General features: G+C 35.0%; 1 protein-coding gene across 6 annotated transcripts in view; it reads right to left on the bottom strand.

Moving 5' to 3' along the window:
- The window catches only part of LOC103506355 (probable serine/threonine-protein kinase dyrk1), a 175,707-nt gene that overhangs the window by 38,229 nt on the left and 125,134 nt on the right, over positions 1-12,344 (bottom strand). The gene's annotated exons all lie outside the window — the stretch shown is intronic.

Genomic DNA, 12,344 nt, shown 5'->3' on the forward strand with positions numbered 1-12,344 from the left:
AAAGTTCAAATTTTTAATCGAATTTCTTTCATTTCAAAAATGTTGCGCCACAAAATCCACAAATAATGTTAATGGCATGAGAAAAACACGAGAGGGCGTGTGTGTTGATTTTTTTTTTTCAGTGTCGGAGCGCCACAAAAAAAAAAATGTGTAAAATTTAAATTTGCACGGAATTGTCATTGAAGTATTTGAAGTTGAGAAACGTCCAGCGTGGATAAAACTGGGACGGGTGACCGATATATCGCCGGAGAATTGTCGATATATCGACGATATATCGCCAAAAAAATATATCGATACATATCTATATATCGACGAAAAATATATCGATATATATCGGTTTTCGATATATCGCAACATCCCTAGTCAAAGAAGAGTAAAAAATATTACGAGTAGGGTACCTACAAACAAAGACATCAACAATTTAGATAGATAATAAAAACATGAAAAGGAAGTACAGATTCAATGGTTCATGAGAAGATTTTGAAATCAGTAGAAAAACTTGTAATTAGTGATGCAAAAATAATGGATTTGTTTGTTGTTTGTCGAATATTTTGTGTACAATATAGTTTTTTATTCAAATATTTGTGTGGTCCAACGTTGTTATCAGATTTACAACTTGTGGCCGGAACTATGGGATTTTAATGTTCATAATGGTCTGGGTCGCTGGGACATGTGAATTTTTGAATTTTGTTTTCAACAGAAGAGCTCAGCCGCATAGACAGGAAAACTGATGTGAGTAAATCCATTCATAATTCTACCTATCGAATCGACTCTATGGAAGATATTTATCACAAATTTCCGAACGTATTCGAGGAAAAAATCGGTTGTGTGCCGGACTGTCAAGTTAGTTTACAATTACGCGAAAACGCGAGGTCGTAATAAGTACATTTACCACAAAACTCACATCAAATATTGAACAAACTGATGTCCCCCTATTATGCTCCTGGGCAAGAAAGAGAAAGCACAAAACAAAACGTGTGTCCGTATTAAAAACCAAAATAATGAAACGTATGAACAAATAAATTTTGGCTGCAACCATCATGCAATAGTATAATAAGTGAGGTCAAGCAAGACCACGAGGAAAAGCAAGAAGGAGGAGGAGATTTAAAAAGAAGCATAATGCAAAGAGAAACATAGAAATAATTAAAATGAAATTATTATACAAATAAATGACGTGTAAAACACAAACGAAAAATAGTTTGTTATTGTGACTCTGAGAAAAATGTGAAAATTCACACACAGACTTTGTAAGACATTGACGATTGTTCTTTTACTTTTTTCCTTACTTAGCCCATATACCTAACTATGGGGGTCCATATAATTTTTAACAAATCTAGCTAACTTGCAACTAGTATTGTTTCGAGCAGAAGATCTATTTGTTGCATTTTTCTTAATTTGTATAGAATTCATTTTCCAGAATGAATTTACCAACTCTAGAGCCGCTTTGCCAAAAGTGAAGAAAAAGAAGAACGTTAAATAAATTGAGCAGAGCGGTAGTATTGTTTAATGTCGCGGATTATTAAAAGAAGAATAAAATTAATTAAAGCGAAAATTAGCGGATTTTGAATTCTGCTCAGCTATTCAATGTTCTTTTCATGTCCAATTTAAACCGGTGGATATCGTCTGTTGAACATATTTGTATGAAGGTTCATAAGAATGTATGTATGTATTTGGTATTATCTGTAAGACAATCATTTCACGATTACAAGACATGTCTTTTTTTCGTAAATGGAAGAATTTTGAAACACTGAGTAATGAGAACCATATTATCTGTAAGACAATCATTTCACGATTACAAGACATGTCTTTTTTTCGTAAATGGAAGAATTTTGAAACACTGAGTAATGAGAACATTTCTATTGTCTGAACTTTTTTCATTAGTCATTCTTCAAGTGAATTGATAGACTTATCTAAAGTTGTATTCCTTACCTAGTCAAACAAATCCTGCGAACTTGTTCTGCCTTCAAAGTATATACCCTGTCTATTCTACACAGAATAAAAACTCTTTTGTTTTATATTGATAATAACTATTTAGGTAGTCGATTGGCTTCAAGCAATAGTGCTACTCTTCTTAGCTGTACCTGGTCCATTAATCAAACTTCTATCTGGTTTGAATAGAATTCCATCTAAGTTGCTGTTCTGGGCTGCCAGTATTCAATTCGGACCCCACCTCCCACCTGATTTGTGGTGGAGCCTTTTATTCTCTAGTGGAACAATGTGGGCCAGCTATTTTCCTTATCTAATTTATAAGATCGATAAACATTCGACTTAACTAAACTTTGCTTGCTCATTTATTAATAATAGCTACGGAAGTTATCCTAGAGTTGATTTCTGGAAATGGATTACAAATGATACTTTAGGTGCAACCATATTAAAAGGTTTACCACAAAGGTAAGTTTCTAGAAGACATCTTAATTAACAAGTGTCATTCCTCAGTTACTAGGTATACACTACAAATAATATAAATATAAACCAAATAAACCCAGCCCAATATAACACAGGTTGAGGTTGGTTATAAGCTCCTTTAACACAGCTTCCGAATTTTTCACCCAATCTTTGACTTAAAGGGCACTCGGTTTGAACCATTCTGGTAGCTCGGTTGTCTACTTACCCGGCTTGCTATTAATAAATGACTACTACTATAGCTTACGCCTCACGATCCCATCCTCGTCGCCAACTTTTATGAATTTATATGTGTATTGAAATGACAAAACGAGTGTAAGAGTTTGACAGGAAAAGCTATGTGAGAAGAGGACATTTTATATGACTGACTCTGACAGAGCTTTTGTGTAAGTATTAACTTCCTAGAAATGTTTTATGAATTTATATGTGTATTGAAATGACAAAACGAGTGTAAGAGTTTGACAGGAAAAGCTATGTGAGAAGAGGACATTTTATATTGAGTCGAAAAATGCAATTGAAAAAACTGGACTGGGAAAATCTTACAATATCGATTGAAGTATTGAATTGGTTGTCATGGATACAACAATAACAATAAGCCGAGTGTGTTATCTTTGAAATAGTTTGCCAATACTGGGTGCTACTCTATGAGACTTGATTTGGGGGAGATATAACTTGCAGGGGAGAGAAGGCACAGGAATAACAAATATTTTCAAAATGTGGTGGATACGTAATATTTCATTTATTAAACAGAGCAAGAAAATTATCAGAGAAACAGAAGCAGAAGAGAAGCCCAACAGTCCCCAGTTGAGTAAACCTAATTCCTAATGACGGTATTCATTAAACATGTGACCGCGCTCTTTCATAATATTACATGAAGAGATGAAGACAACATCAAATTTCTCTTTGTGAATGGGCAATGAGGTTATAATGGGGTACGCAGGAGAGAAAAACAGAAGAAACGGTGGAAATTGTTGGAGAAAGGAAGTCGGTGTGGGATGGGGATTAGAAAAGAAAGTCTGAAAAGGAAAGAGTGAGTGAAAATAAGAAAGAGAGACATGGAGGGAAAATGTTATTATAATAAAAGAGATTGGGATATCATAAAAGGGATGAGAAATTTCGGACGGGAAAGGGCGCATGGGGGAGCCTTGAATGAGGAAAAGGTTGGGGAAATTACGTTTTCGCCAAATAAAATTATGAACCTTAAATAATACATTTCGAGACATTGCTTTAGTTTTAAAGGTAAAATCCGAGGCAAAGGTCCTTTTTATTAAAATCACGGAGCAGCTTTTGAATATTCAAATACTATTAGAGGGATTTCAATAATGTTGATTAGAGGGCCGACACGGGTATCCTGACTCTGACAGAGCTTTTGTGTAAGTATTAACTTCCTAGAAATGCCATCGTCAGTAGTAGCCTGAATACAACCTTGGAAACACTTGGCATGGACAATATACTTGGCAAAAAATGTATAAGTATATGTTGCACAAAGAACTACTGTTGTTCATGAAATCGCTGATATAAGAAATAAGTTGAAAGTAATACACAAAATGTGTATAATCAGTCGCCCATATTGAGTACCTACCTACTTTCTCGTATTGAGTGTACTGACCTATATTTGAATTTGGACCATCTTCTATAATGCCATCGTCAGTAGCCTGAATACAACCTTGGAAACACTTGGCATGGACAATATACTTGGCAAAAAAATGTATAAGTATATGTTGTACAAAGAACTAGGTACTGTTGTTCATGAAATCGCTGATATAAGAAATAAGTTGAAAGTAATACACAAAAAGTGTATAATCAGTCGCCCATATTGAGTACCTACCTACTTTCTCGTATTGAGTGTACTGACCTATATTTGAATTTGGACCATCTTCTATGTTCTACAGGTATTCCGAAACAAAGGACAATCAGCATCCACCCTGTACATGCCATCAGCAAAAATAATACATCTTAGCAGTGTGTTCGAATATACGAGTATTATGCGATTCTACTTTTTCCTTCTCCTCGTTCCTATGAGGAATGCATACATTTTATTCGCAATTCATTTATTTTCTGTGAAACGTTAATGTTGGCTAATTAATATCCTTTAACATGCAAAAACAATGTACGCCTAGTTGCGATTCCGTAATATGCAAAAGTGGCTTGTCCCGAGTTATACGTAGGAAGCTGGTACGAAGTTCAGTGGATGTAGTTTTATGCAGAAGTAGTTTGATTTGTTCGATGGATTGAGAAAAGGGAATAATCTTTCGCATGTTTGAATTCCATTCAGTAAAATTTATGATCAGATAAATGACAACGACCGTTCATTAAAACTTTAGGTTCAGTAAGAAAATACGTTTTTGGAAAATATCCTTTTGTAAAATCAGAAAGTACTTATGTATTTAGGACTTTATTTTACTTAGATCACTTATGATCGCATTAGTTTGATGAGAAAATAAAATAGTACAGGATTCCTGTTGACTCTAATAAATCTGTGATTATATTATCACACACAAACAAACAATCAACAATCCCATTGCCAACAAACAATAGTAAACAATAAGGCGTCAGGCGTCACCTAAATCAACTCTTGTTTACGTTTCATGATCACATCTCATTCATAAATGAAGCTCCCTTGTTTGTTCATATGACACAAGCATGATTCAGCTAATAAGAGGAGCTCCTCGAAATCTCAGAGACAAAGCTGTCGATGTTGAACATTATCCCGTCATCATCAAGAAGCTAAATCTGAAAATAAACAGATAAAAACCCCAACAAGAAAGGAGCACGAACCAAGTAGAAGCAGCAGACGAAGCAGAAGAAGAAAAGGGTAATGTCAAGCGACAAGATAATAGCCCCGTTTAATAAATGAATCGAACGAGATGGAGAAAAAGTGCAAGTAATGCTGGAATCACGAGACACAAGGTTGAGATAGCAGGAGCATGGATCACATTGAGAGCTACCCAAGCTTCAACCTGAGGCCAAGAACAATAAATTAGTATCGCTACTCAAACCTGACATCAGTATAGGGTGCAACACGACACCATTACTCCAGTTATAGGGTGCAATAATGCAAGAATTGTTTAACGATTTACACTATGGTAGGAATGATTTACACTACTTACAAATAGGTGCAACGACTCGTGGCTTTCGATTCTAGTTAACGGAGATGAAATAAAACCTGCCAGTTTTCTGTCACTTCAAATAATGTACTCTCAATATGTCATCGTCTCTCTTCAAATCTCCTAGAGGTATGTAGGTATACTAGGTAAGAGCTTAACTGCATCTGGCAGAGACTTTGCAAAGTTTGCATACTTCAACAAATGTTTGAAAGACAGAGATTTCTTTTGGCAATAAATTTGTCAAAATTCCTACAGTTTTAAAAAAGAATTAAAAATACTCTGCTACGGATAGGGCATGAGCATTACACTCCCTAATAGAAAATATAACTTAAATACTCCTATCCTCTTTGTCATCTTACAGAATGTACCTACCTACTTATGCAACGAAAAGAAGAACAACACGAAATATGCGGAAAATGTTTTGCTGAATGGCTTAATTTACTCGCCTAAGTGAATCGTGCAATAAAAACACAAATAACGCCTCACTTTATAGTCCCCCATCAGAGAACAAAATCAGCGTACTCATAATTTAGACGTCTTATTTGATAATGCACGTCAAAACACCAACAAGGCAAACAATTTGTTGAATTAAAAACTAACATGTTTTTTTACGACTTGAATGAGAAAATAGTTTAACGGTGGATGTTAATCCGGAAAATGTGCAAACAAACAACCGCATAATATGAGCGGTTAAAACAACAGATTCAAAATATAATAGGACGCCCATTATCACCATTCTGTAAGACCATGAAACAGTGTTCAAGAAGGAACAATGCCTAATTGCCTATTAGGTACAGATGGTGCAGAATTGTAGATGCATTGCTAATGTCATTTTATATGTGAAAAATTGTACTAGATCTTTCTCAATTGCAGACACTTTCCTTCGAGCACAATTTATCAGAGGCCTGAGAGACAATTGGATTCGAGAGCAGCTTCTACAATCTACTGAGACGAAATTCAACAAGATCGTCGAGAAAGCGACAGCACTCGAAGCGTCACGTATTGAATGCAAGGAACTAGCATCAGCAGCAGCGTGCAATAAGCCAATTTCAGCAAATAAAACAATCGTCATAGAAATTCTATAGGTTCTGCCATATCTATTGGCATACAAACATCACACATATCCCAACACTTTGGATGGCCTCTCATTGCCATTCGTAACTTGTATTGATAGTTTCATTATAAGTCAAATGTTCAATTGTTAAAGTTATAATCAACAAGTGGATCAGAGATATAATAGGTGCCTCTATGCTACCAAGTAAATAGGTATCCATTCTGTAAGACCATGAAACAGTGTTCAAGAAGGAACAATGCCTAATTGCCTATTAGGTACAGATGGTGCAGAATTGTAGATGCATTGCTAATGTCATTTTATATGTGTCATTCTGCAAGACCATAAAATAGTGTTCAAGAAGGAACAATGCCTAATTGCCTATTAGGTACAGATGGTGCAGAATTGTAGATGCATTGCTAATGTCATTTTATATGTGAAAAATCATTATACTCTACAATAAGCCAATTTCAACAAATAAAACAATCGTCATAGAAATTCTAGTGGTTCTGCCATATCTATTGGCATACAAACATCACACATAACCCAACACTTTGGATGGCCTCTCATTGCCATTCGAAACTTGTATTGATAGTTTCATTTTAAGTCAAATGTTCAATTGTTAAAGTTATAATCAACAAGTGGATCAGAGATATAATAGGTGCCTCTATGCTACCAAGTAAATAGGTATAACAATAAAATTTATCGCTGTCAATTCATTACAAAACAGAGCTAGTATTATGGTACCGTGCTGTAGTAGGACATAAATTATGGTGAAGTTTATTTATGCACCTTAGATAATATATAAGGTCTTTGCCATACTCACAGGTACCTACTTTTAGTAAGTTACGAAATTTTATTGTACCTACAACCTGTTATGGATTCTCTATGCACTTGTTCTATATTTTATTATAGTCATTGCACTTGTTCCATAATAGGGACACGTCCAAGGATAAGAAGAAGATTAGCTATTTGTGTTGGTTTAGGTGTTGAAGTGATTCTGTTGCCTGACAAATGACTCAACCTGTCTCTTGTGAAAAAGGTATGACTAGGTCTACTTTACGTCATCACGCCACTATAACAAATCAGTCTAAATTATCATTTTCCATTATCACTCGTACCTCGTTATATTGCCAAAAACATCCCGCCCTCAAGTTTGAAAACTTTAGAGCTTAAACCGGCAGTGGTAATCCATCTATTTACAAAAATGCTCACATTGAAAAGTGAATTAAAAATACTCTGCTACGGATAGGGCATGAGCATTACACTCCCTAATAGAAAATATAACTTAAATACTCCTATCCTCTTTGTCATCTTACAGAATGTACCTACCTACTTATGCAACGAAAAGAAGAACAACACGAAATATGCGGAAAATGTTTTGCTGAATGGCTTAATTTACTCGCCTAAGTGAATCGTGCAATAAAAACACAAATAACGCCTCACTTTATAGTCCCCCATCAGAGAACAAAATCAGCGTACTCATAATTTAGACGTCTTATTTGATAATGCACGTCAAAACACCAACAAGGCAAACAATTTGTTGAATTAAAAACTAACATGTTTTTTTACGACTTGAATGAGAAAATAGTTTAACGGTGGATGTTAATCCGGAAAATGTGCAAACAAACAACCGCATAATATGAGCGGTTAAAACAACAGATTCAAAATATAATAGGACGCCCATTATCACCATTCTGTAAGACCATGAAACAGTGTTCAAGAAGGAACAATGCCTAATTGCCTATTAGGTACAGATGGTGCAGAATTGTAGATGCATTGCTAATGTCATTTTATATGTGAAAAATCATTATACTCTGCAATAAGCCAATTTCAGCAAATAAAACAATCGTCATAGAAATTCTATAGGTTCTGCCATATCTATTGGCATACAAACATCACACATATCCCAACACTTTGGATGGCCTCTCATTGCCATTCGAAACTTGTATTGATAGTTTCATTTTAAGTCAAATGTTCAATTGTTAAAGTTATAATCAACAAGTGGATCAGAGATATAATAGGTGCCTCTATGCTACCAAGTAAATAGGTATAACAATAAAATTTATCGCTGTCAATTCATTACAAAACAGAGCCAGTATTATGGTACCGTGCTGTAGTAGGACATAAATTATGGTGAAGTTTATTTATGCACCTTAGATAATATATAAGGTCTTTGCCATACTCACAGGTACCTACTTTTAGTAAGTTACGAAATTTTATTGTACCTACAACCTGTTATGGTTTCTCTATGCACTTGTTCTATATTTTATTATAGTCATTGCACTTGTTCCGTAATAGTATTTCTATACTCTGTGATCTATTAATCAAATGAATCTTATAGGGACACGTCCAAGGATAAGAAGAAGATGAGCTATTTGTGTTGGTTTAGGTAGTTGAAGTGATTCTGTTGCCTGACAAATGACTCAATGACTCAACCTGTCTCTTGTGAAAAAGGTATGACTGGTCTACTTTACGTCATCACGCCACTATAACAAATCAGTCTAAATTATCATTTTCCATTATCACTCGTGCCTCGTTATATTGCCAGAAACATCCCGCCCTCAAGTTTGAAAACTTTAGAGCTTAAACCGGCAGTGGTAATCCATCTATTTACAAAAATGCTCACATTGAAAAGTAAAGTTTCATTGCTGCTTAAGTGATCATGGAAAGGTTTTAGCACAACATAATGTGGATGTGTAGGAAACAAAAGTAATGTACAAATCTGTTTTTGTAAAACAAACATATTGTATGAATCTAAATCTTCATGTTTATTCATCATTCATTACCGAATTCTCTTCTTCATATTTTTCTCTTTGTAAGTTTGTATGGCTTCCTTTTACTTGTATTTATTTCTCTTGGTGCTGATTTTGTTGTTTTCATTCTTTTTGGGGGAAAATCAGTTCGGTTTACTCGTATACAGAGGCAAAAGGGAGTTTTGGCGTCTCCACTAAAATTATTGAGATTCATACAGTTAATTATCAACATACGAGTAGATAAACAATTTCTAAGGAATTTGAATTGTATTGACATTTTTGTCTTTATTGCTTTTATTGAACATCTTACTTTCGACTAAAACATTGTCATGGGAACATAAACAATCAAACAATCTTTGACCAACACCGAAAAAAGTCGAACCATTTAGTTGCAAGTGTAAACGGACCTTTTTCCTAAACTTTCGTGCTCTGTTTCTACTTTCTATTTATTTTCTCTGTTAACTACTCATTTTCGTCTTGAGCATAGTCGTTGTTGTTTTTGTTTTCCTCCTTCTCCTTTTCTTTCTCTTCTTCCTCCAAGTCTTCGTGTTCTTCCTTTTCTTCTCTTCTTTTGAAAACTTTGGCGAAGAAAAATCGTTTTCATTTGAACTGACAAACTCATGTGGAAGAATAAATTTTCTTCAAACAACACAAACGCTTTTCATTTCCCTCTCGTTCTTTCACTTCTCTTCTTCTTTCTTGTCCTCTCTCTTTATCTCTCCCACGTCGCGTCGTCTTCCTCCTCAATATTTGGTCCTGAATGTAACCTGCCATTCATCAAAGGAATTTTTTTCTAACATAGAGTCACTCTTGGAAACAGTATCAAGATTTTCCAATATTTGGTCCTGAATGGCAGGATTGGCAGGTAACGGGCCCAGCTTGTTCGACGGAAAATCTTGATACTGTTCCCAAGAGTGACTCTAATGTTAGAAAATATTTCTTTCGATGAGACAATATATACTAAGTTAGTCAAATTCCATAAAAATAAATATCTACTCTGTAGGTATATTACTGTATTCAGAACTTTTTTTAATCAAGAAAGAAAATCAAAAGATTTTTACATGATCTGTCAGTGCTTATGACAGAATAACCAGTGTTATTAGTGGAGATGACAGAATAACCAGTATTATTAGTGGAGATGACAGAATAACCAATTTTATTAGTGGAGATGACAAAATAACCAGCTCTAAGAGGATCCAGAGGAACTCATGAGTATTAGTGGAGATGACAAAATAATCTAAGTCATTAGTGGAGATGCCAAGTATCAATATTAGTGGAATCCATTCAGTGGAGATAATCAAAGAGCTCAGTCTACTGGGAACTCTGAAGAGATCCTTTCCCTCTTTCTTCTCCCTCTTTTCACCGTTGTTCTCTCTCTCTCTCTCTTTTGCTTCGTTCTCATTCTCTCGTCTTTCTTCTCTCAGTATTCACTCACTTTTGCGAACAATTTTATTCCGTTTTCCTTTGTGTTACTTTTGGTATTATCATTATTTGTTTTACGTTCTACTTCATGTGTTTTATTTTGCTCTCCTTTCTGGTTCCACAAGTTTCCTTCGTTTCATTATAGACAGGGTGGCCCTGAATAAAGTTCTCATGGAACCCTATTCACACAAAAGCGTCATAAAAATAAAACGGAAAGTTTTGAGACATTCATATTCTCATCCTTCTTCCTTGCCTTGTTCTTCTGCATTAATCTTATTATTACACTTTATTTCATTTCCATTGAGAATGATTATATTCCTTTGCAGTTTGCACGGAGGGTTTTGTTCAATTTTCTCATTAAGTTTAACATCTATGTACGGATTATTTTGCGTGTTCTTACCTTTTGTCCCGAATCTCTTCAAAGGAATTCTGCATTTCTAGATGTATTGTAATTTAAAATTTGGAAATGGAGAACCATTTTCGCAATTTGTTACACTGTGGAAAAGTTTTACATGAATCAACACAAGGCATTGGGAATCTCAACCAAGTTTTTACGTGGACTTTCAATTGAGATGACACAGTAACCATCAGTGTTATTGAATTTTTTTTTCAAGATAATAACTGATATGTAGCACACAGTTAACACATAAATTCGCTCCTCACCAGCACCCAGTCGAACCTTTGGGGACCAATCTTTCTCTACAGTTCACAGAACCAACCACTATCTATTATATTATCAGTTGTCTGAGAAGTATGCTGTGTCGTTTTCGCAACCTAAACTTTGGGCACTCCGTCAATAAATTTTATGTTTGTCTCTGAAGGAAGCGTAATTTTTCCAGCGGTTTCCGAGGAGCCAAATCGTCCTAAGCCGCCACTGAAATATGAATTCGAATCTCTTCAAAGGAATTCTGCATTTCTAGATGTATTGTAATTTAAAATTTGGAAATGGTTCTCCCATTTTCACAATTTGTTACACTGTGGAAAAGTTTTACATGAATCAACACAAGGCATTGGGAATCTCAACCAAGTTTTTTACGTGGACTTTCAATGGAGATGACACAGTATTAACCATCAGTGTTATTGAATTTTTTTTTTTCAAGATAATAACTGATATGTAGCACACTATCAGTTAACACATAAATTCGCTCCTCACCAGCACCCAATCGAACCTTTGGGGACCAATCTTTCTCTACAGTTCACAGAACCAACCACTATCTATTATATTATTAGCTGTCTGAGAAGTATGCTGTGTCGTTTTTGCAACCTAAACTTTGGGCAGTCCGTCAATTTTATGTTTGTCTCTGAAGGAAGCGTAATTTTTCCAGCGGTTTCCGAGGAGCCAAATCGTCCTAAGCCGCCACTGAAATATGAATGGAGACGGATTTAGCATTTCTCAAGATAATTGTGATATGCTTCTGCCTTGTACCTACCGTCTCATTCATTCCAGCGGTATTTCATCTTGACAATGATTCAAAACTGTCGTTTCCGTTTACAATAATAATAATGGCACACGCAACTCTTTCTTAATCTCTGTTTAATTTTCATACATGTTAAAAAAATATTATAAAAAATAAAATAATAATAATAAAATATGTAACAGTTGTG

Source organism: Diaphorina citri, unplaced genomic scaffold, assembly GCF_000475195.1.
Source record: "Diaphorina citri unplaced genomic scaffold, Diaci psyllid genome assembly version 1.1 scaffold229, whole genome shotgun sequence".
Taxonomy (NCBI): Eukaryota; Metazoa; Arthropoda; class Insecta; order Hemiptera; family Psyllidae; genus Diaphorina; species Diaphorina citri.